This window comes from Ambystoma mexicanum, chromosome 5q, assembly GCF_040938575.1.
Source record: "Ambystoma mexicanum isolate Mex_15411 chromosome 5q, UKY_AmexF1_1, whole genome shotgun sequence".
Lineage (NCBI taxonomy): Eukaryota > Metazoa > Chordata > Amphibia > Caudata > Ambystomatidae > Ambystoma > Ambystoma mexicanum.
In genome coordinates this window covers 339,089,289-339,114,982 of record NC_090933.1, presented here as the reverse complement: position 1 = coordinate 339,114,982, position 25,694 = coordinate 339,089,289, and the positions used below count along the sequence as shown (strand labels likewise).

The following is a 25,694-nucleotide window of genomic DNA, read 5'->3' as shown; positions in this document are numbered from 1 at the left end:
GTTTGGTTCCACCTATCTCTGTGAATCTGCATGTTCCGATATGAACTTCATCAAATAGAAATTTCGAACCCGCCTGACCGATAAGTATCTGAGGGACTCCATTTGAGTCGCTGTATCAAGTTATACACCAAACTACAGAGCACTGGTGGATGGCATGCAGTGTCATTTTCCTACATTGTGACTTCTAATATAAATTTAATAGAGATTTTTGAACTTATTAACATAATCGTGAAGGGATATATTATTCCTTATATTTATAAAGGGAAAATTACAGCTAAAAAGTTCCAATGTTTATGAACGACCCCGACCCCCTGATCTAGCCCGCAAGTAGCTCTCGCTGTTGGCCCCCCACTGAAAGTAGCTCACGCCAACATAAAGGTTGGAGACCCCTGGTCTATTTTATATAGGGGGCACAATGCTTGTAATTTTCAATAAGTTGCACCCGCTGGCATAGATTTCACATGTGGGGATTGTGTGGCTTGTGGGAAGCGTGTGACTTGCAGCATCTTTAATATTGCTTAATTCTGAAGAAGTGTGCCAAGTGGCAACGTTTTGTTGGCTAGCATGAAGGCTGGCTAAATTTTGATGTGTGTGGCAGACTGTTTGAGCCGCTGTGTGCTGCACACACTGCCAGGTGTAGTCTCAGGCTGGGGATGGTTGTAATGCCCTGATGAATGTGTTCTTTGATTCCTGCATTCCCCTCATGGTGGCACAGGGTGCTTTGGGCTTAGATTTGTTGTGATTCTGGACGCAGAGAATGGTTGCAAATATTGGCCATCCAAACTCTCATGAAGAAGGGAGAGCAAAAGACTCCTCTAACCAACAGTGGACAGATGCGCCCCCATCTATTTATTTCTCTTAACAATGCTTGCAACCTGATCATTGCTTTCACTTAAGCCAGGGGTGCACAACTGATTTTGACAGAGGGCCGAAAGTACCTTACATGAGGGCTATAGTGGGCTGAAAAGCAAATGTTGGCGGGACGGTAGGCGGGTTGTTGCAGGGGGCTTTTTCAACCCTCAATTTGTATTCAACACATGGAAAAGTGTTTTTGAGGGGTAACGATTATTTGCATTTCAAACTTAAATTTTGTACTACACATTTGCCATTGTTATAATTTATTTCTATTTAGTTATTGTATATTGTCTGTTTAATTAAATTATATATGTTTTATTGACCCTTGATTGGACATTCTGTTATTTGGACTGCTGTAGTTTGCTGTTTGGGTTGCCCAAGAGGAGTATGGCCTTCGGTGAGTCAGATTTCCTCAAAAAGCAAAGGATGTACATCTCCCGACTGCTTTAGCTTCATTATTGGGTTCACTCTTGGAGTGCAACACTATACCCCATGGCTCCCACCCCATGCACCCATACAGACCCAAACCCTCCAACTCAGCACACAAATCGAAGCATTCACCCATACAGACCCGAACCCCCACCCCCCAGATCAGCATACAATCTAGCAAGCATGCACACATACAGACCCTGCATCTCAACATATACAACACAAACCTACAAAAACATTCATGCACACCTGTCACCCCCCACCCCCGCATCTCAACATATACAACACAAACCTACAGCAAAACAGACTCGACACACACAGAGACCACTTACCGGAGACGTGCTGTAAGGCCGATAAATTGGAACGCTGGTGAGGTAACTGGACACTGCAGTCGTACTATGGCTGATGTGGCAAGGCTGAAATGCCTTCCGGCATGAAGCCTTATGGACCACGCCAGCCGTAGTGCTGGCACTCCATTGGTGCAGCACACACGCACTACGTGGCTCGTAGGAGCGACGTAGTGCGTGTGTGCTGAGCCAATGAGGGCCAGTGTTTTGTCCGGCCTGGAAGACAACAAAGACTTTCCTAATGGAGGGCGGCTGAAGCTGCTTGCGGGCCGCCCTCCATTAGGAAAGTCTTCAGACAAAATGGCATGGCGGGCCGCATGTTGTGCACCCATGACTTAAGCCATTGAACACCAGCCAGCTAAAAAAAAGTGGCATGCCCAGCATTAAAGGAGGGTCTCTATGCTCCCCCCTCCCTTTTCAAGCTGGGGAATGGTGTTAAGATTTGTGTAATGTGAAAAGTGTACAGGGCAGGTACTCTGAAGTTCAAGGTCAAAGCATCCCTAAAGAGGCTCTGTAAAGCTACCCACATAAAAAGCGAACTGTCTGGCATTCAAAGACACATTTTGTATTGTAATGCTTTTGAATATTTTTTCACTGCTGGATGTTACAGATGCTGTGAGGCAGAGAGTTTTACGCAATTTATTTTAAAGAACACACAGATGGCTTGTTTACCCCCGTTTTACTTTGCCTTTTTGGTTCACCGTAGGGCTAGTTGTGCCAGCCTTTATGTGCACGGGACCATGTTCTGATTCTCCAACCCCCCCCCCCCCCCAATAACCCCCCCCCCCCCCAACCATTTCACCTTGCCAGTTAATTGAGGATGGCAAGCATTCAATAAAGGTTGCAGGCAAACTAGGATTAGTGATTCATGTCATTAATTTAGAAAATCTTTTTTGATCATTTTTTATGATGATCTGGGGTGAATGCTTTGTTTTTTCTTCTTTAATGATGGGACCAGTTCATTCTCATTAGACGAGCTATTTTCACGCTTGTCTGGATTTTTAAGCTGCCTCGTGTATCAGAGGACTGGCGCGGTAGTGGGAGTATTCTGACCTATGAGTGTTGTTAATTGCTTTGCTATTTCAAAGCGGGAGGTCACTTTATTCCCTTAAGGCAGTGTCTTCAAGCCTTTTTATGCTGACCCTTTCACCCCCTTGCAGAAAATAACTTTTGCCCCTCCTCACAGGGCCCGGGGGAGGGGGTTGTTGGGTGGGAGTACAACTGACTCTTCTCGAGGATAGTGCTTGGCTCATATTAGCAAAGGCCGTCCTGCTAAGGTGTAATTGACTTACTTTTGTTCCCCCAGTAAAGATCACTTTGGTCATGGGTTCTGTCCCTGCATACCCTCCTATTTCCTGTACATGTTGCTGTCTGCAAGCTGGGGCTCTCCATGGTTGATATGTACGTTTAAGAAACTGAAACAGGTGCTTGTCTTTTAAAGGACACAAAATGACTGCAGCATTTTAGGTACAAGAGCTCTGCAGTTAATGTATTGCCTCTCTGGAACACCCACCTCTAATTTTGCGAACAGATGCAACTAGTTAAAGCCACAATGGGTGGAAGTCTTGGAGGAAGTGCACCAATCACTCATAAATCAGGACACATCAGGCAGGAACATCCATAGCGAGACCACTATAAATTAATGGTTTTAGGTACAGACCTGGTTCACAAATACTTGGCGCATATTAAATTTACTTTTTTATTTCTTCTTTTAGACAATAACTCAAATCATGGCACACTTTTTGATTCCGACAATTCTCTGAATTTGAAAGGATGGGGAATTTGAGCCTTTGCAATTCCTGGTGAAGTTAATTGTAAATTGCTGATAGAGGGTATCGATGAAAGTAGAAGAGAAATAAGTGAAGAAAAGGATTTCAAGCCAGTCCTTTTGTAGTTAGGTAAGCAATGTTTTTTGTTTTTTTGGTTCATCTATTTGATGATTGGGGGAGCAGGGTACATTTGACGTCCCTATGCGGAGTCGTTCCCTTTTTTCACACATACAGATGAATGCTGCACAATGCCTACCTCATTTACCGCATCTCTTTCCTCTAGAGTAACTCTCTAAAGTATAGATGGTATACTGATTTCTCTTATGTTATTGGCAAAGTGCTATGGGTTGAATGCCCTCTGGGATTGTAGTCCAGGTCAGAGTGTGTGCCACTAGGACAGAGAATGGATTGGTATTGGCGGATTGCACTCTACCTCCTTAAAGTTAGGTATACAGTCTTTTAGAATGAAAGTAAAACCATATCGGGATATTCATCTGTAGGTGGATTTATTCCCATGAAGTCAGCCGCCGCATGTTTCGACCTTAGCCGTCTTCAAGGCCTTGAAATTGAACACTTGGTATGGTGACCAGGTGTCGAAGTTGATTGTGAAAATATCTTGAAACAATTTTCTGATGGTACATGAAAAGGGGTTAGTCCTGAGAGACCTGACAAATGCTGGTGAGTTGTGCTAAAAGTCTTTAGTGGTCCTTGGACATACTGGATTGGTTCCCAAACTATCTTTTAAACCTTCGATGCAATCCTGAAAGTTTAGTCCACAGGTTGGGGAACCAATCTAGGATGTCCAAGGTAGAGCGTGATTCGCAAATACAATCCGTTTTTTTCTCATTCATTTAAGATCTTTATATGTAAACATGTGGAATTGGTGATGCAGCTCGCCACTATATACATTATAGAGGTCACAGCGCACTCTCATGGGTATGTACCCATACACTTATGTGTGCAGCTACACTGAGTTGTGGGTGGCTGCATGGGGAGGTAGGGAAAGCGCCAAGGAGAGCAAGAATAAGAAAAACTCCAAGGGGGCGAATAGGATCGTGCTTAAGGGGAGTCACCCCAGTGTACAGTTCAGGCAAAATGTTTGTTGTATTGGTAGTCACATTATGAAGTTTCAACTTGCCTTTTTCATACCTGCAGCCAAGAAACCTTATTAAGACACAGGAAACATTTGATGAAATAACGAAAAGCTATAATTGAGGCTTTAAAAAGAAAGGTAGAGGAGAAAAAGCAGCTACTGGTGGAATCTGGAAAAAGAAGATGCAGTGAAAAAAGAATTAAATTGTAAAAGCTGATGGCTGAAAACTTGACTATTCCCAAATTTATTGATAGCTGTTCACAAAAGCTGGAAAACCTAAATATTTTGGCAGGGATGGCTAGTGTTCTTCATTCCTCCTACGTTCCTTCCTCAGAACATGCCTCTTACTTCACCTGGACAATTGATATAGACCGCATTAAATCTGCAAATGTCTGTGTAATGTTTCAGTTCCTGGAGATGTAGCTGTGCAACCACTGCAAAATATTGACTAAAGTAACCTCTCAATTGTCTGTTACAAATGTTTTTGTCGGACAGATCTAATTTGACAAGCTGAACTCTATCGCCACGTCTTAACAGTGTGTTCTTGTTACAGTATGATGGTCATGCCCGTTTGGACAATGAAGTGACACCTACATGTTACCACACACCGGTGCAATCTTTCAGATTACGTTTTTAAAAAAAAAAACAATGGAATTGTACCATCCCCACAACTGAGTTTGTTTGCCACGTCCACCCCTGCTACTAATCTACAGTGTAATTGAAGCGCACATGCTGCTCTGTGAAACTGAAGATGCAAGTGTTCTTGTGTGTAGAACTATGGTGAATTTGTAGGTTGGTGCCAACTTGTAAATGGTACATGTTTTTGTGCTATTGGATTTCTGTTGTGGGTCAATGTTTGGTGTGGTGAATGGTCGAACTAATTGCTAGCTGCTCATAGTGATATTGGGTGAAGTGATCAGCAATCTTGTCATGCAGGTTGACCTTTAACGGATTCTGTTTAGGTCACAAAGTCTTTATTTTAGTGCAGTGATTTGTAACTGTGGGAGTTTATTGGGTGTGATGCAAAGTTAGCTAGAGGTGAGATATGAAATGAGGGAGTTTAGAGGTTGGTTCGTGACATTGTGGGGTGGATTTGTAGTTTTGTATACTAAATCGGCAAACCTTAGTTAATGACATTTGAGTGAGTGCTCTAGCAAAGAAGGCAAGTAATGTCTCCAAATTCCATGTTTTCCAATACACTAAGTCTAACCCTATAATACCACCCATCTTACACACAAGGACTCAAAACCCTTTTCCTAAATCGTTTGAAAGCAACATCCTCCTGAAATTGTCTGCAATAATTCGTTCACAATTTGAAACCCATCCTAAAGTTGTCACAGGGTCATCCTGGTGTAATCCCCCACCCATCCTGAAGTTGTCATGGTGGTCACCCTGGAGTAATGCAAGATAATCACTGGAAGTTTCAGAACTCCTCATGGAGTAGTTTGTGTGATAACTCTAGTGTCTCATTTGAGTTATTTGGCTGATGCACATACTTAAGGATGATTTCGGACGATGAGGACCACCAAGCTACGTTACCGCACTAAGACAAATGTTTGTTTAAGGAATAGGAATCCAGATGTGCATGCTGTGGTTACGGACCCTGTTATCAACTACTAAGTGGCCCTGTCAACCTAGCTAACGCTCGGTGGCCATGTAGATCCACAACACGCAGCAGACCCTACTCCCAACAGTCCACCACCACGTGCCAGCACGGAGTTAGTGCAACCACTTTGACCGCCTACGTGAGTTTTACCAGACCCGTTGGACACAACTCAGTCCCCTCTACTATGGGCAAACCACAGCTGTCCCACAAGCTACAAGACTGCGGAGACAGCTAGCATGACAGGAATTGTAGTTTGCCAATACTTTATTTTCGGGATTCCGGGATAGTAGGTGTAATTTGACGTAATGTCCGCCAAGCCTGCAAGTGCTTGGTACGGACAGCTGCAAGTACAGGAAGTTCTAACCACTATGGAGGAGGAGCGCATCTGGTGATGTCACTTCCGCAAACAGCATCGAAAGGTATGGCTAGTGACACTAGTCGTCTACAGACCTTCTAGATTGATGTATTGTGCCCTTTGGTCACCTACAGACCATCTAGACTGCTGTATTGTGCCCTTTGGTCGTCTACAGACCATCTAGACTGCTGTATTGTGCCCTTTGGTCGCCTACAGACCACCTAGACTGCTGTATTGTGCCCTTTGGTCGCCTACAGACCATCTAGACTGCTGTATTGTGCTTTGGTCGTCTACAGACCATTAGACTGCTGTATTGTGCCCCTTGGTCGCCTACAGACCACTTTGAGGAGCTAGCGCGGCACCTTATGATCGCAGCTCGCCCTGACACTAATCCAATATGCAAATTTGGTTGCCCCTCATCATGTTCCCGTTTTGCATTCTCCCCAGCCTCACACCCTGCTTGGGCCACTACTACCGGCCCCATAACGGTCTCAGCAAGCCGGCATGCCCCCGGCATCACCCTATCCCTTGTCCTACACCATTCCTTCCCTCTACTCCCCCATTCCCAAATAACGCAAGTCTCACCCCTAGGACCTATCAGAATACAAGCTCACACTTACTGCCCATTTCAGAGTCACCTCACCACAGCCATACTGAAAAATTCTCTAACCCCGTGATGTAGCAAGACACTTCCGATTAAGGTCTCGTACCTTCAACCACCCCAACCCAGTCAAATATGAACACACACCTCCCAAACAAACTAGGCCCAGAGCTCTTCCCCCTCATCAAAACCATACTCCTAGCCAGAAACCCAACACTACTTCCAAACCAGCTCCAGACACCCCCAACAAATCACTATCCACCTTCAAAGGAGCGCTCATCAATGCCCGCTCCTTAGGGGCACATGCTATAGAAGTGCACGACCTCATTATGGAATCACAGCTCGACATACTAGTAATCAGAGTCCTGGCTCCATCAAGCATCAGGTCCCCTACTAACTCTGGCAATCCCACCCGACTACACCATATTTAGAACAGATAGGACCCACTCACAAGGAGGAGGTGTCGCTATTATAGTCAAGACTAAATTACAGCTTAGATCTTGTCCCATCGAAAGTATAGAAGGGTATGAAACACTACTCGTAAAATTTCCCATAAATGCTAAAACTACTATTAATTTAATAGTAATTTATAGAGCACCTAGCCCTAACAACCACCCAGAGACTGAAATTCCGTTGCTATTAGCTCCACTAATAAAACCTAGCTCGAAATACATCATCCTGGGTGACCTCAACCTAGGTTTCAATGATAGCCAAGATGCCAAAGCAGAATCACTTCATTCCGCCCTGAAGGACATGGGTTTCAGCCAACTAGTTAATGTACCCACACATATTAAAGGCAGGACCCTTGACTGGATCCTCTCCCTTAATACACCCATAACCATTGAGGCCATCTCCCCTCTCACTTGGTCCGATCACCATAATATTGTATTTACTATCAATCCCTCCGAACCCATACAAAAGAAACCTAAAACCATGATTACCTATGAAACTAGAAACGCCCGCAAACTCACGCCAGAAAACCTCACACCTCCTCTTTCAAAAATCCTAGATTCCACCTCGATCACTAGTGACAACCCCTGTCTCCTAGCTGACATATATCACAACTGCCTCACTGAAACCATTAATGCCATAGCACCGCTCACCACCAAGGCAAAACGCTCAGACAAGCGATCTAGCTTCTGGTTCAATGAGGACCTCATCGCCCTCAGAAGAACCAAACGCGCGCGTGAACATACCTACAGAAAGCATCCTACTGCAGAGGCAGAAAAAGCCTACCAAGAAATAAACAAAACCTATAAAACAGCTACTATTACTTATAAATCTAATGCGTACAATAATAGGATCAACAATGCCACCTCAGACACCAAGGAATTATTTGCCATTTTAAAAGAATTGGAAAACCCCACCCCAGCCATAAACCCAACCATCCCCAGCAAGGAATGGTGCACCACTATTCAAGACGCACTAACAGCCAAAATTGAACTACTCCAAATAAAACTCACATCTAAAAAACAATCACTAGCCTATAAACCTGCCCTCCTTAATCTAAATCGACCACACCAGGAATTCACCAGCTCCCCTTTCCAGTTCACACCAGTATCCCAAAACGTAGTGTTTGACACCATCACCAAACTTAAAGCCTCCAATTGCAAAGGCGATTCTGTCCCCGCATCAGTAGTCATCCTGTGCCCACACCCTCACCCCTATTATCACCAACTTCGTGAACGCTTCCTTCAATGCCAACCTAGTACCAGCTAGCATCAAAGAAGCCTGGGTCACCCCTCTCCTGAAAAAACCTACCCTAGACCCTACGGTGCCCACTAATTACAGGCCAATAACAACTGTCCCATTTCTCCTCAAAATATTGGACAAACTAGCATACAACCAAGTCCAAACTCACCTCAAACAAAACCACCTCCTTGGCACGAGGGTTTCCGCCCCAACCATAGCACAGAAACGGCGCTCCTTGACTTAAAAATCCAGATGGATACCATCAGAGACTCAGGAAAACTCTGCATCCTACTCGATCTCTCCGCAGCGTTTGATTTAGTAGACCATAATAAACTGTGTGCCACACTAGCGAAAGACTTTAACTTCTCCACCGAAGCTACTACCTGGATCAAATCTTTTCTTGCTGACCGCACCTCCAGGGTCGCCATAGGTAAAGAAGCCGCCAACCCAATCATAGTACCCATTGGTGTCCCCCAAGGGTCCTGTCTCTCACCAACATTATACAATGCATACACTAAACTCCTCTTCTCAGCGCTAGACGACATGGGTGTCATCTACACCAACTTTGCAGATGACACCCAGATCCTCATCCCTTTATCGGGAGATTACACTCAAGACACCGACACTATCAATAAAATATATGCGATAATCCAAAATTGGATGGCACTAAATAGCCTCTGCCTCAATGATGAGAAGACCGAGGTTCTCATTGTGGGCTCCCAATCCAAAATAGAAGCCTTACATCCTGATTACTCATCCATCAACATTGATGGCACAAACATATCAGTACTCAAACAAGTCAAAACACTAGGTGTCTACCTTGATGCCAACCTCACCATGACCAAGCACATTAACGCCCTTTCCTCCTCTACTTCCTACACCGCTAAACTTATTGCTCACAGTCGCCAATTCTTGACACCCACTAACTGTATCACGCTGGCAAGAGCTTTAATCTTATCCAGACTCGACTACTGCAACGTACTCTACCTGGGTACCTCAAAAGCCAATCTAAACAAACTACAGCTTATTCAGAATAAAGCCCTTCTGGCGGCCCTTGGAATAAGGAAGTCAGATCATATCTCAAATATTAGAAGAAACCATCACTGGCTCCCCATCAAAGCCAGGGTCACATTCAAAGCCCTGTGCGTCACATACAAATGCATCCACTCATGTGTCCCCATCTACCTCAACCACGCCATCACCAAAAAAGTATCAAAGAGAACCCTCAGATCTAACAGTCAACTACTCCTAGCCATCCCCCGGACCAAGACTACCAAGGCAGGAGGCAGTAGTTTCCAATATCTCGCACCCACATATTGGAACACTCTTCCCCTCCCCATCAAAAATGAGCAAACGTTCGCAGGCTTCAAGAAATCTCTGAAAACGTGGCTATTTAACCAAGACTAAAAGCCTCTTCCATGCTTCAGGAAATATCACTGTAGTTAAGCCCTGCATTTAAAGTCTTCATGTATGATTATTTTGTATTCACATGCACTGCGCCCGACTGGCAATTTCCAAGAAATGTTTTAACTAAGCTGTCTGTAACATCGCCGTGGTACCTAAGGGTTTGGGCGAGTAACAAATGCAATAAATAAATAAAAATGGCGGCGGCCGGTTTGGCCTGGTGAGTTCGAACAGGTTTTGCTTTAATCTCCCGTTATGGGCAACACCCGCGTAGTACTAGTCTGGCATTAAATGCAGCGTTTTAACCAATGCACGCTCGACTCGCCCACCCAAAAAGACACTAAAGCCGATAAAACATAACACAGCCGCCCTGATGTTGTGATATTTGAATGGGCTCAGTTCACAATGCCCGCTGCACACCGACGCGCATCAATGACAAAAGATGTGAGCTACTCCAGTGAGCTGATTGTTACATCATGCATCATGCAATCCCTTTACTGTAATCGTGCAAACCTTTCACGATATCCCATGTCGGTCGTGATTAGCTCACCCGGTCCTCCTGTATGTCTGCATTTTGGGACTGACAATCTACAGTTAATGATGTTACAACTGCATATTGATCATTATTTTCTCTACTTCACTCGTGTGTCATGTCCTTGTGTCTATTTCCCCTGTATTCATCTCCCCTTTAAACAATTCCAGTATGATTATTGACTTAGATTTAAATAACTCTTACTGAACTCGGTTTTCACATGTTCTTTGACTATTTGATGTATTTTTCTCAGTTAACAGATTTGTTGTACATCACATTCTTTTTTACATTTTATTAATTTTAAAATAATTGTTAGAAGAAATGGTACGCCAATCTGTCATTTGGAAGATGGTTATTGTTAAAAGTGGTTCCTTTACCCACATGGCTTACTAGGACTGTGAGAATCTACCAGCAAAGATGGGTTCATTACAAAGTCAATTCCCACATCCTCTCCGAGTTGGCTCACTCCAATGATACGGCAAAACAAGTGATGACTGGAAAGTTTAGAATTGATCTTAACCTCTGCCATACCTCTGAGCAACCCTTCAGAATAACGCACTTTAGCTTGCCAAGCCATTACATCACAGCTTTTTTGTTTACCCTGGCTGGACATGCCCGGACATGGCTCCTGAACATTCTGGGTCTAGGACCCAAGTACTGACGAAGCCCGACACTGCCGTAACCAGCTGCTTGTGGTCTCGTGCAGAAGGGATGCAACCAGGTAATTTTGTCCTGGACTGCTCCATTTTGGGGGAGACCAGGCCCGAATTGCATATGGTCTTTCCCCTTTCTGTAATGGCTTGGCAGGCTGAAGAGCGATGGTCTGGAGGGTTGCCCAGAGCAGGCACAATTGACTCTATCACGTTATAAACATAACATTTCAAGCTGTGGTCTTGATGCTGGGAAGGAGAACCACGTGCTTTACCCATCTCTCTTTGCTGCATGTCTTGAATGTGTGAGCTATGCACCTCCCACTTCTAAAACCACCTATTGGGTGATGTCCCACATGCAAGGCTCAGTGTGCGTGGAAACTAACGTCCCTTAGTTATCGCCCTTGTAAACAAATCAACTTGGTCCAATGCGTAGTCTTTGTTCCTTTCTGGAACTCTTCTTGCCAAGTTTGTCTTTTTGGACTTATAACTAACGTCCTTTCCTCCCTTTCTGTATATTGAGATCTATGTAGAATGTTCTTCCTCTTTCGGACATAGTCATGATTACAGAATTTTTCTCCATTGACACATAACTGTGGACTATTTCTGGTAAAACGGGATGCTTCTTCAAGTCATATAAATTTGACTTCCTCAGATTGTTCAGCATTTTCTGCTTATTGTCTTTGTCCCTTTTTTCATATAGCATTATTCTCTGTATTACATTTTCTTCCATCTGTAGATTGTATATGGTGGTCTCTTGCTTTTGTTTTGAATGACACCCGACACATGTCTTCCAGTGACTCCACCTCGACACTGCCAGTATTTTTACCAGCTTTTTCGGGTCTCGGGCTGTCGCTGTTGTAATACCAGAAGGCCATGTTGAGCCAGTTTAGCCCTTATGCTGACAAAGGCAAGTCTTCCTGTTTCTGTATGTTTGTGTGAATTCAGAGGTTGGCCTCATGGAATGAGATGAGGTAAGCTGGAATGAAGGGAACCGTTGGATTCCATGAATGACAGCAGCCTTGCAGTAGGGCCAGGAACCAGAATGGATGCATGTCCCCCACGCTCCCCAACCATCATCCTGGAATCTAGGTACCACCTAGCTTCCAGACACCTCACCAGATTCCAAGCTCCACTCCATTTACACACACAGCTCATCTTGCAAGGTGATAGGCCATTACACTTCCCTTCTCCTATTCAAAGCTGCAGTGTTTTCCAGCACTGCCTACCTGACACCACCTGCCCTTCCCCAGTGTTTTTGTCCCACAAGTCGTCACCACTGACGAAACACACTTTGATAGATCCCATCAGTGCCTCTTCCTCAATTCAACGCTGGTTCAGTGCTCATACTCCTAGTTCGACCCAGAAAAGTCTTCAGAGCAAGAATAAAGTCAATGTTTCCTTTGGGAGAAAGTACAATCGAATCTTAAAACTTCGAATTAACATCCTAACCTCCTGTATTCGAAATGTATAGAGCACAGGTGATAGCAACTGCTACTTTTGGTGCTGGAATCTGGGGTAATTGTAAGATCTGTAGGCAGACAACGGAGAGAAACCTTTTCGAACGTTTTCTGTGGCTGCCAAAAACAGTAATTTTCCATATGAAACTTGGCCTTATGCCCATACGTGACCAGGTTGCTCTGAAACCATTGGTTTTCTGGGTGCATAGCTCGTCCTGTGATCATTCTAGATCTAGAATAGCCCTTTGAGATATTGTAACCTATGAGAATGTCTAATTATCGCATGGTTTAAACGCATTCATGTTTTCTTTGGCTTGTGAACCTGGAACATCTGAGCTAAACCGGATTATATCTTTGGAAACAGCAGACAGGAAGTTCTGGATGCTTATCTAGATTAAAACACAAGACAACACATAATCTCAAGTGTCTGTATTAATCGACTGGTTATACTTATTGTCAATCAAGCCAGGTAATTCTCTGGAAGAGTATCTTTGCCTTGTTGCAAGTCTTATCCAGAGCTTTATTTATAAAGCTTTGCCCGGGCACTCTAACAATTGCCTCAGTTAAGTCCTAGTGGAACAGAGCCTTCTTATTGTTGCCCATTTTGTCAACTGAAACAGTGCAGCATTTTCTTTTTCCTGTGCCCCATGTATGCCGACATTCGTAAGAAAAACTTTAAACCATGTCTGGCAAATAGAGGTATAGCATCTTAATTTATTTCCGAAGACTATGTAAATACAAAAAATTCCTGCAATATTATACTCAGTTTCGAGTTATCTTGGCAGGTCTGCTGTAGAACAACCATAACTAAAGATATAATTATTTTTAAGGACAATCCTCTTATGATCATTATCTTAACTTAATGTTTTGATGATAATATTGGTTTTTATATTCATTTGGGGCCAATGTTTGTATCTGTTGTACTTCATTATACTGTTCTATCTGTTATTTTAACACAAATGTAATTGTTTAAATTGGATGTATTTAAATTAAGTGAATTGAATATTTTGTATGTTAAGAACTCTACACGTAACATTTAACTTTTACTCTTACATTGTTTTGTACCTTTATGATTATTAACCGAAATAATGTTGAATCAGCAACAATAAAGGTAATTATAGTGGTTCTGTCCCCTGGGCCTGCTTTAAGGGCTTCTAGTGATTTAAGACCCCACTCTTACATCACTGTCCTTCAACTGGCAGTGCCCCTTTTGCGTTCTGTTTTCCCCCTTACAAGGTTGGGTCCTTAGTGTTTTCATTAGCTGTGCATATTTTTAGTTTAATGATTCACGTTTACAGAACTTTAATTGGGCATTCCTTTTTATTTGATACCACAAATTACTATTTGGGCTACTTATGTACTGGCTCACACCCCTCCTTTACAGTAGTTTGCCTAAGGTGCATCCTACCATAAGGAGTTGATCGAGGTTTACCTTCGGAGCTGGGCCTTTTTCACCTTTGATTGGTGTCTTTGGTGTTTTGGTTGAGTAGCAGTTTTGACTACTCGTCTCTGTACTCCTGCAGAGCAGTAAGTAGTCCTTTCGTCACAGCCTTCCCTTCATGGATATGTTTCTATGGATACTTTCGCAAAGAGTCTTTTTGTGGAAGCAACCTTTTTCTAGGCCACCCTTTCCTTGTGAATTTTTACTTTATGTAAAATTGTGTCAATCTGGGATTCATTGACTGTTTTGATGGTCTACTCTGTCACTGTTGCTCCACACATTCATTCTTTAGCATTAGTGCTTTTCTCTAATGGTAATCTCGATTCAGCTTGACTGTTTTGTCATTCTGGTATATGTACTGTTTTGAAGTTGTAGTCTTGTTTTGTTGTTGCTTGAGCGTTTGGCTGGCTGTGTTTCTTGGCCCTAATGTTTACTAATGGCTTGTGATCCATCTAGAGTTTAAATATTCTTCCTCACGAGTACCCCCTGAAGTGGTCAACTGCACATGTGCATGCCAACATTTCTCTATTTCAGAGTAGTTCTTTTCTGTTTTTGAGCAGTAATGATGTACACGGGTATTCAGTGATAATGGAGAATACAATTAGAGAATGCTATAACGGGGAAACAAAAACCTGAGAAAAACATTCTCATTTTTAATAAAAAAGAGATGGGGCTGGGGTAAAACGGGTGGTGATGGGATTGGGGGTTGGGTTGATCTGATAGACAATTGGGGGTTGTTGTTTTTCACTGTTTTCGCTGAAAAAGCTTTCTATGTAGTCTCTGTAATTACATAGAACCGTGGAAACCAGGGTTCCAAATGCTGGGAGCTATTTAGCTACTGCTCCTACCCTAGGAGAACTTAGTTTGCAGGGGCTACTTTTAGTTCCTCAGGTCACCTGGAGCTACATGCATATGTGCCATTTCATTGGCTTGGATGCATTGAAATGTAGTGGATCATACATAATGTCCAAAAAGTTAGTGTGCATCTTAAGTGGAAGTTAGATTTGCATTACAATGTGTACTAGCTCTTGGTTCCCCAGCAGGAACTCCTACCTACTGGGTGATGTCTGGCACCCAGGAGCGGGTTTTAATTCCTGCTCATTGAATCTTAATGTTTGAGCTGAAGGCAAGTTCCCCTTTACACACACTCCAGAATGAAGACAACCCGCCAGGGAAATGGTACTTCAAGGATAACAGTATTTGTAGTGAATACAAATGTCAGCAAATGACTCTGCTACTCGAGAGCGCTCTTATTAGTACAATCAAACAATGGCTTAAACTCAAAATGCATCTCTTCCATGTAGTACAATTTGGGGCCACTGATTGGAGGCACCCTACACATGAGCCTGCTCCATAGAGGATGTTGGGCAGTAATTGGCTGGTTCTTCCCAGTGAGTGGGGATCTACGTGGGTCGGCTGGGCTCATCGTGGAGAAGGTTGGGTCGCACATTAGGACATTGTTTCTATCTAAACTAAACACGCTAGCCTGAATATTAACTCATTGTGGCATGCACCTGTGCAGCACGGGAAATGGTTCCAGGGAGAAGGAGGATAAAATAGTCATGCCAACCCACACATTCAGGACTTCATTGATACTGCAGTTCTCCACCCTGGGTTTTTGAATTTCTCCATCCTGGTACCGTGGCATTACTTGCTTGACCACTTTTATTATGAAAAGCATAAACCTGCAGCGAGCAGGTCAGGCCGGAGGAGCCAAGCTCAATGCCTCACAAATTATAAGGTATTGTTAGGGGAAGACACTCTCTTGGGTGTTGTGAAGGCACGAGGAAGTAGACACAGACAACTGAATAGCATTTGGGTTGCAAACATTTTGGAATAAAACCTACCTTGCCCTATACTAAATTGTGATTTCCCTACCTAAATGAAACTAATAGTCTGTTAGGAAGTCTGAAGCAAAATGTCTGTGTCCAAAACCTATATTTGCCCTCCCCCTAAAGCTATGCAATTTGTAGGGTGACGTCGGCATCAAATGTTCAAAATAAAAGGAGTTTGCCTTAGTTCACTTGATCAAAGAGGGGTTCCTTTCCCCAAACCTTCAGGTCTTTTAATGTCCCAAAATAACTCTGCTTTGTCAGGCACTTCCCACCTCTTCAGGTTTCATTATCATTCAACAAAGTTCAGTGTCTCTGCTTCAGTTCATATACTTTGTCCTTGGCTCAGTCACAAAGTGGCTTTGCTTAGGTGGGTGTACCCGGTCTAGGTGTAGTTGTTGGACCACACGGCCCACCCATTATAGGTCACGCACCCAACACACCTTACTTGGGTTTGCTTCATGCCACCATTTCAACACCTGCCCTCCCTTGATGCTTGTCTTGCCACTGTTTAGCAGCTTTGTCTGGAGAAATCAACTTGGGCTTCCCAGTACGCTTTCCTGCTAGGAAACTTGGTCGCAGTCACAATTCACTGGACCCGAAGCATCAGGTGCCCCTTTCCAGTGTTCTTTGTACTTCACTTGTGTGTATCTTTCCGCTCTCCACACTGCGTCTCTATAAATATTAATGTATTTCTAGCATGCTTGCTAAAATCTTGGCAGTGCTCATTTGCCTTTTCTCGGGCCCCTATTCTCAGACCTTTCCTACACTTAATGTTTCTAAGCTTTCTTTCACACACTTGACACGCCCTGGGTCCCCTTGCTTTCAGGTAGACTCACCGGCTTCCAGTCGTCTGGGTTCATTCTGGAAACCCTACTTCGGTTCTTGCTGCTTCGCTCCATTTTCCAGTCTCTGGTTCCCTTCAAGGGACTCTGCTTCACCCTGCTTTACTGTCCTCGCGGTTTTTTAGCCGCGAACGCCCAGGGAACTTCTCTCTGCTCCTGGCGTCTCGGCAGCCTTCCACAATGCTGTTCTGCTCCTCTGCTGTTGCAGCTCCTTCGGGTCTCTGCCTCTCGTCCCTTGTCCCTCTGCATTTCCCAAAGGAAACCCAAGTCTGTCTTGCCTTGGTGTCCTCCATTTAAAGTTCCCGGCATCAATTGGAAGTTCCAGAAGGACTGGGCTGCTTCATGTCAAACTAACAGACTTTCTTTAGTGTTTGATGTCTTTTCTTTGTCCCATTACCAAACTGATGTTGGTGTATGTAAGCCAGTAAGTATAGGAGGTATGACTGTAGTGTTTTATTTGGGTGCGATATAGTGAAGGGACTGGGGGGGACATGAAATGGGCAATACCGCATCTTACCCAAGGGTGCCTTACCTGGGAGGTGAGGACACCCTGAGATTCCTTGCAGTGTACATGGCTCAAATTCATAGGTTTGGCCTGAACTACCCAAAAGGTTTGGTAGCAATGGACGAGCAGCCAGGCTTGGTCTAGGAGGGAGAAGGGCTGTAGGTAAGTACAAATAACTCAGGGCACACTTATAGTGAAGAATTCATTTATACACATTTGTTTTATAAAAATATGGATATTTATAAATACTGAGCCAACTAACACTATTAGAATCGCATGTAAGTGAACATATCCACATTTATACAGTAAGACATATAAGCACTAATCAAAGCAATAGACTTTAGATGAATACAGGTACGTAGTCGGAGTAGCAAATACATTCTTGTAATCCATCACAGGTAAAGGTAAGCACTTTTTGGCAGCCTATACACTAAAAAGTCCAACCCTATCTGAGGGTATGAATCTCGGAGTTGGAGGATGCTTTGGGGCGTTTTCTGTGATTGGGAGTCCTCGTCCAGTTCACCCAGGCCCCTGCTGGCATCCTCCTAGGGTGTCTTCTTTGAAGTCTCTGGGACCTCAACTAACTTTGAAAGTAGAATACTTGTTTGAACAGTCTTCCTCTGGAACTCTGACTTTGCCTGCAACCGAGCCCTATCTTGCCCTGCCTACAGCTGGCTCCTAGGCCACTAGGGTCCCTCTTCTGCCTCTGAAGAACTTTTGTCATAGAATTGGGAAGGGCTGGATACGTTAAAGGGTCTGCCTTGAAAAGTGTACTTACTTGTAAAAGAGTTAGTTGGTAACTAACTCTGAATGAGCAGTTACACACGTTCTTACTTAACTTGAAAGTGTTATACCACTTGTAGAAGTATATGTGAAGTTATTACTTTACATAACACTCTAGTGGCCCTATTATTGATGCAGCCACTCCTAGGGGTTTCTAATTCTATGGACAGAATGGAGTCTGATAACGGAGGAGGGGTGGCACTTATTGCCAGAGAGAAACTATGTTTTTTCCAAACACTGTTGACCTGTCAGTAACTACACCTCAAAATGAATTATTGGCCAGTCCATTATACTCACCTTATTGTAATTTACCAGCCCCCTAATGAAATGCCCAATTTCAATGAGGACCATATGGGCATATTTAAAGGCTCCACAACTCCTAATACACCCACCTTATAGGAGATTTTAGGTGGAAGTGAAATTCTGCAGATAAAGTAGTGATCTGTTTAGAGCAAGACTTTAAGAAAAAATTATGTTTTGGTCAATAACGACTGCACACATGTCAAAGGCAACATTCTGAACTGGGCTGTGCCAAGGAATGTGCAGATTCATTCTATTTGCACTACTCTTGTGTGTCTGGTCCGACCATTCGACTGTCCTTTTTTTTTTTTTTTATAAAAAAAAAAAAAAAACTCTGCCCGGGAAACCAGCTCAACAAGGGAAACCATGGTGACCAGTAAGAATGTAAATAAAATTGGGCTGGACGATTTTAACAATTGCCTACATAACATTATGGTATAAAGATCTTATCTTGACCCACCAGAACCTCTGGCCACAAGATATGATCTTATGACAGGCAACCTCAATAATATAGCTCCTGTTTAGACCAAGATGGTTAGGCACAGACAACCATTGCATTTGGCTCTCTTGGAAACGTACTAAGTTGAAACTGGAGAAAAGGAAAGCAGTATGCAAATGGGATAAAAACCAGATGGACGAAAATAAAATAATTTGGAAAAACGTAGAAAAGGAGTAAAGAAAACATTTTTAAAGCTAAGAAAAATATCTTTGACGCTGAAATTGAGAACTCCTCTAATAGAACCAGGAAATTGTCTGAAATCTTGGAGAAACGCCCCCTGAAAACAGACCGGTTAGGCCCCTACAAAGGAAGACTGTTCCAAGTCCAACAAGCCTTTACAGATCAAATCACAGCAGCTCGCGCCAAAATCGCGGCAGACCCGGTTTCAGCCTCCATGCCTGAAAATACTGGGGCTCCTCAAGAGTGGAATTCCAACTTTCACATTTTTCTGTCATATCAATACAGACATTGGAGGGAGTTTGTGTCCTACTTCCTGCAATGGTGATACTCTGGCAGCCAAAATCATCTTGAACAACTCTGGTATCTTTGCACTATTCTTGACACATTTTGCAAATTCTACCATCCATCATCGTACCATTCAGTAAGATGTCAAGAGGGTTGTAGTTACACCCTTGTTGAAAAAGGCAGGTTCAGACCCAAATTTTGTTAACTATAGATCTATTACAAATGTATTATATTTTTGAAGGTTGTAGATCGGGTTGCCACCAGGCAGTTGCAAAAACATATGGAAAAGGTCCATATCCTCCATCCACGACTGTCTGGATTCAGAGAACATCATGGCACAGAGTGCGTTAGTTGATCTTCAGAGCCAGATGCTGGACTGCCTGGATAGGAGTAAGGCAGGTTTGCTGATGCTGCTTGATTTATTGGTGGCTTTTGACCCTTTGGACCATAAGAAATTACTGGCCACACATCTTCGGTAGGTCGTTGCTCACCACTAGCCGTGAAAGTGGATGAAATTCTTCTTGTTGGTTAAGATGCCGAGAGTGTGTTGTGGACAGGCATCCTCCGAACTACTACTGTCCACTTGAGTCCCTCAGGGAGCGTGTCTGTCCACTGCACATCTACCTGCGCCCTCTGTGTAACATTCTAGACAAAGTAGGGGCCAGATTTACAAACTATACCGATGACGCTCAGTTGCTAGTTTAATTGAGTGACGACTACTGAGGACACAAAAATCGTGCAGATCATTTACCAACAGTGAAAGCCTTGATGACTGAACATTGGCTTTGCCTTAACGGCATAAAGACCGAATTATTGGTCTTTGGATACTCTGAATCAAGGACAAAACTGGGACCTGAGTTTCTTATGGATGGCCATCGTATCAAGACTTGATCAGGTTAAAACTTTGGGAGTGCTAGATCAGTCCCAGGGAGCAGACGCCAAAATCCCACTGCCCTTTGAGGCTACTCGAATTGGTGAAACCCTATGTCACCAGCAACAACTGCGAACGTTGGTTAGAGCCATTGTAATGCCCCGCATAGATTACTGCAATGCCCTCCTTGGCGCAGAGCAAGCATGAACTGCACACAGGCTCCAAACCCATCAAAACGATGCCATCCGAATTATAAAAACATTTTCTCCAAACGGGAGCGTATAACCCCAGCTAGGAAGGAACTCCATTGGCTGCCTGTCACGTCTAGGGTTGCCTTTTTAAAATCCTCACCCCGACGTATACATTCCTACATGGTCCTGCACCAAGCTGCTTGAAAAATTGTCTCCCTCTGCAAACACAGGGGAGGTCAACCTCTAATAACACTTACTTCCAATCTTGGGGCAGAGAAGACATTATTTGTGGTAGGGGTCGGTCTTTTCCAGTTATAGCCACCCTTGCCTGAATGATCTCCCAGTCGAGATGCGCATTGAGAAGAGCTTCCCTATGTTGCTCAAGACGCTACTATTTAATTGGAAGCTCCGTTTGACTCATGGTTAAGACTTCTGGCCAATAGATTCACTATCCTGCTACTCTTCTCCCAACCCTCCCCATCCATGTCTGTTAGTATTGTTAGCATTTTTATTGTTTCATGTTTTTGGGTACCCTGTGTGCTATGGCGCGTTTTAAGCATTAAACATAACTTATCTTATATTCTGCAATTCTAAAAAGTATATGCAGGTGTTACCTGGAATAGCTGTGTGCCATTCTGAAATTGTACTTGGTCTTCCTTTCCTTAGAAACTGTCTTGCCATTATAAATGAACGTAGTAGGTTCATTTACTCACCTGTGAATTGGGTCTCCCTCTTCCCAAAAGTAATGCTGTTGGTTCCACTATACTATTCCTGTTAAGCTATAAAGGTATGAGTGTCCCCAATTGGGTCTTGCTTCCCCTGACTTGCTGTTAGCCTGTATAGAATAAGTCTGCCTTAGGTTATACTGATCCTTAAGTTGCTGATGGCTCCTTTTTAAAAGTATATAGGTTTTACCCGCCTAGAATAGCTGTGCGCCATTCGTGGAAAGTGTTTTTAGGTGTAGCTGACCTTGGTCTCCATGGTGCAATCCTCAATTAGTGTAAAACGTTATTACTGATCGAAGACTGTGTTCCACTGAGCTGAAAATTTATTTTATATTACACCCCAAGGTCCCACTTTCCTAGAATGGCTTCCACTATTCAGAAAAGTATATTGGCCAGTTGAATTTGCTAAGAGTTCTTGCTGAGCGCCACTGCACAACTGCTAGGGTCTACTACCCTGTATTAAAGAAATCTAAAAAGTAACTATTGGTTATTACTCCCAAGAATAGGTGTGACCTATACTGAAATGTGTATGAAAAGGTTTGACTTACCTAGACTGCTATTCGTTTTCTAAATAAAGTGTATGATTTGGTTAAAGCACAGCATTCTGCGTTTTTATAATGTGTTTATATGATCTGTGATATTCCCCCAAGATTTATCTGGGCCTACTTGTATTTAAATAAACCATTTATTTTTACAATACAGTCTTTCAGTGATTCTTTGGACCATATTTGTATTATAATTTCTTTGTACTGATACTACAGCCCTCTTTCCCTCCTAAGATAAGCCTGGCTGCCCTGTCTATGCTACCATATACTCAGGTGGCACAGCCTTATACTAAAGAGTGAGTCTTGTACTGTCTCACTCGAATGGTTTTAATAAGCCAAAACCGCATTTCAGGAGATGATGCACAGGAAATTGGTCCAGGTCACAGGGTATTGCTGCCCAGGATGGTTGCAGCTCTTCGAGGGACGGCTGAAAATGCAGTTGGTCCCACTCCGTGATCTAGATGAGATTGGGAGTAAAATTATTTTTTAGGGAGTAAATCCCATTCCCAAAGGGAGTATTTTTGAAGCAAATACAATTATTTTATTTTACCTAGAAAATGGATTTGTTTTGTAATATTTCTTTGCACTTAATTACAGGTTCACTTCAGGCAGTAATAAGTCTCATCTGTGCACTTCTGTTTCAAACATATCCATGGAGCTGTGTGGGTGGAATATAGGGCACAAGGTCCTACATGTTCGTTTTTAAATAGGAAAAGGACAACAATTTACGGGAGTATTTTTACTCCCCATTTTAATTTTTGGGGAGTATTTGACTTTTACTCCCCCCAAAAAAAGTGGCTGATACACCCCTTATCTGTAGGGCTGGTTCGGGGGAGGAAGGTGCCTGGATCTTCCCTCTAGATCAGAGGATGAGGCTGGAGCTGGAGTCTGTCAGTCAGACTGGAGATGGCTGCAGATGCCCTTCTTCCTATGATTCTGCCTTCCATGGGTCGTGTTAAATAAGATTTTAATTTTTATGACCCCTTCTGATCTGTGCCAACCCCAGAACTTTTTGTTTGGAGATGGTAATTATTTTTTCTTGACCCAAGGTTAAGGTCAATCATTTTCCCCTCTCGCTTAGTCTTTTACTCATTTTATGTCTCTCAGTGTGTGTGCGCTTGTACTTCTAGTTCCCTATAACTTTTAGGCTTAAGCTGGGTTGCCTTTTTGGGCTTCCCTTTGTAATTGCTCTTTAATGTACTTGGGTAAACTAATGTTCCCAAGGGATACAGTGGATTTACATTCCCTTTTAGAATGTGTATATAGTGAGCTGGCACACCCCATGTTATTTGGCGTGCTGGTGAGATACTTTATCCCCTTTCTCACTTGCCTGGTAACATTTATATTAGAATTACAGGTTAATTAATGGCTGGTGGCAGTGTAACTACTTTTGACTTTTAGCCATTATTACTCGCAGGTTGTCAAATCAGCTGCGGTAATGCGTAGGGGGCCACCGTTCTGCGAGAAAGGTGGGCTCCTTTTGTTGCCATTTCTTGTTTGCTTGTTGTTTCTGAGGTCGTTTTCTGCCTTTTCTAGTCACGAAAGACCCTGGTTGAAGTTTTATTTTCCGCGGGAATACTTTGTATCCCCCCGCAGAGGCCCCAGAGCATCTGAGAAGGCAGGACGTGAGGGAGAGTTCCAAAACTCTGCAGCCCTTTGTCTTGCCTGAAAGGAACCAGTTCCCACTGGGGGGCTGTCGTCCTGATTGGACAGCCAGACTGCCCCTTTCTGTAAACTGCAGGGAGAGTTTTCAGAAGTTGTGCTCTAGTTACTGATAAACGCACTGAACCTGGAATTGCTGACAAGCAGACCACTGGAACCAAATCCAAAGAGGAAGGTTAAGAAAAGATTCTCCTACCCAGAGGCTTGTGAATAGATCTGGAAAACGAGCCATTTCTCGACATGCTGTGACCTTGCTGGGCTACAAAACGAGAATACCCAGGGACCTCTGGCCAGTGTTCATTTTTTTTTTTTTCTGGAATTTTGGGCTCCTGCTGGACCTCCAGAGTCACAATTTGAATCCCTGAAGTGCCCTCACCAGAGTGCAGTACCGAGAGAGGGAAGAGAATGCAACCAGTGATAATCATCCTTTATCTGGCTCCTGTAAAAGGCGCCAAATCCAGAGTCACGAAAAGCTGATATTCTTTGTTGGAAGCCTCTCCCATTGATGAATGCTGCTAGTTTCCCTTCAGTGTGCGTTCTTCATTTTCCAGACCAGGAACACAAGAACCTGTTCCTGTGCTGATGCATCCTGAAGGCATCAACCCAGAAGCTCTTTTCTCCTGGTACTGTTTCGATTGCGTAATACTTACCTTAATTCTGGTTTGCATCCTGTGAGGCTGAGTGGGTGATTTGTGGGTTTGGGAGTTTGCCCATACCAGTCGCACGGGTCTAATGCGCGAACACGCATGGAGTCTTCTGTGAAGCCCCTAACCACTTTTTAACTAGCTCTAAAGCTAATACTTGGAAGAAATTCTTATTCCTGCAACTGAACTTATCATGACCTGCCTACTAGAGGCCCCTCTACTGCCTCTGAGAAAACTCATGCTATAGACTATGGAAGGACTTTGATAAGGTTTCTGTCTGTAAATTATAACAATTGTAAATGTACTGAGTGTGTTGGAACTGTATCTCTGCATTGGAATAAGTTACAAAGTATCTAAACATTTATACTTAACCTTTAAGTTGCTTGTTACTCCTTTAGAAATTATCAGTTATTTTACTAACTTTGAATTGTGGCCCCACTTCTAAAACGTTAAAAAGCTCTGTGAGAAACCTGAGGGTATCGTCGCACCTACTCCCCTTGCCACCTCTTCTCAGGTGGCCAGCGAAAGGCCATTGCTTTTGGATCCTGACCGGGGGGGGGGGGGGGAGTGACCCTGGGTGGAGGGGGATTGGGGAGAGGATATCCACAGGTGAGACATGGTATACCCTTTTTCCTTGTGAAAACCAGCCTAACCCTCCACGGCCGTTATTATGGGCTATTGTAACACATTTCCTCACTCATTGAACACAATATGGTGCAGGGACGAGGAAGAGGCAACTAAGCACTGGTAGGTCATTTCACCACTCTAGTACTGAGACGAGGAATAGACCTGCAGAGTATTTTAAAGATCAGGCATGTCCCTTTTAACTATGGTTAGGCAATTGGACTAAGTGACCACCGTCTGAAGCCACTTAGCAAGCCCAACAAATATAAAAATGCGGCCTTTTTACAAGGGAAGAGGTTCCTCAGCAAGCTGGAACGTGGAGCCGGCTGGAGCTTGGAAGCTGGCAAACCAGGGAGACGCAAGTGCCGGAATGTCAGGCGAGGACCAGAAATGTGGCCAAAGCAGGCTCAGCAGGTCCTCTGAACCCTCTGTGTAGGGTGTGAGCTGGAGCTGTGGGGTGCTGAAGACCTCATCACAGATTAGAGGGAGAGCGAACGGCACTCTCACCGACCTCCACGAGAGCAGAGTGGAGGCTGTTGAAGCGGGAAAGGCACAGCGAAGAGGGGAATGAGGAATGAAGCCAACGGGAGCCACGGCCTGAAGCTGGTGAGTGCAGAGGGGAACTTGTATCGGGGTGCTCTGAAAACTGGCAAAAAGCTTTCCTTGAGCGTCGAACATTGTGGAAACTGTCGGAAGTATTTTTTGAAGCAAGTGCTTATAATTTTGAAAAGAAGTGAAAATAGTTTCACGGGTGAAACCTAACCTTTTGAATACCAAACAAACTGAAATCATTTATTGAATACCGCACATAATTAAAGCATCATGAAAGTATTGTTGGGCAGAATTCTCTGCAGTACCCTTGGGGAACACTACAGATGATTAAGTCTACAAGTGGCAGTACAATTTCACCTTTTGGTACAAGCCCGTACTACAGTTATAGTGGTAGCAGTAGCGGAGCAGCCAGACTTA

The 25,694-nt window shown here is 43.6% G+C and overlaps 1 protein-coding gene across 11 annotated transcripts in view; it reads left to right on the top strand.

The window, feature by feature from the left end:
- Window positions 1-25,694, top strand: part of RNMT (RNA guanine-7 methyltransferase) — a 480,952-nt gene that overhangs the window by 40,741 nt on the left and 414,517 nt on the right. For 4 of the 11 annotated variants that reach the window (XM_069620799.1, XM_069620804.1, XM_069620805.1 and 1 more), the window contains one exon: window positions 3,347-3,529. The exons of the other annotated variants lie outside the window; for them this stretch is intronic. The gene's annotated coding sequence lies outside the window, so the exon portion shown is untranslated. The remainder of the gene's footprint in view (window positions 1-3,346; window positions 3,530-25,694) is intronic. 11 annotated transcript variants of the gene reach the window in all.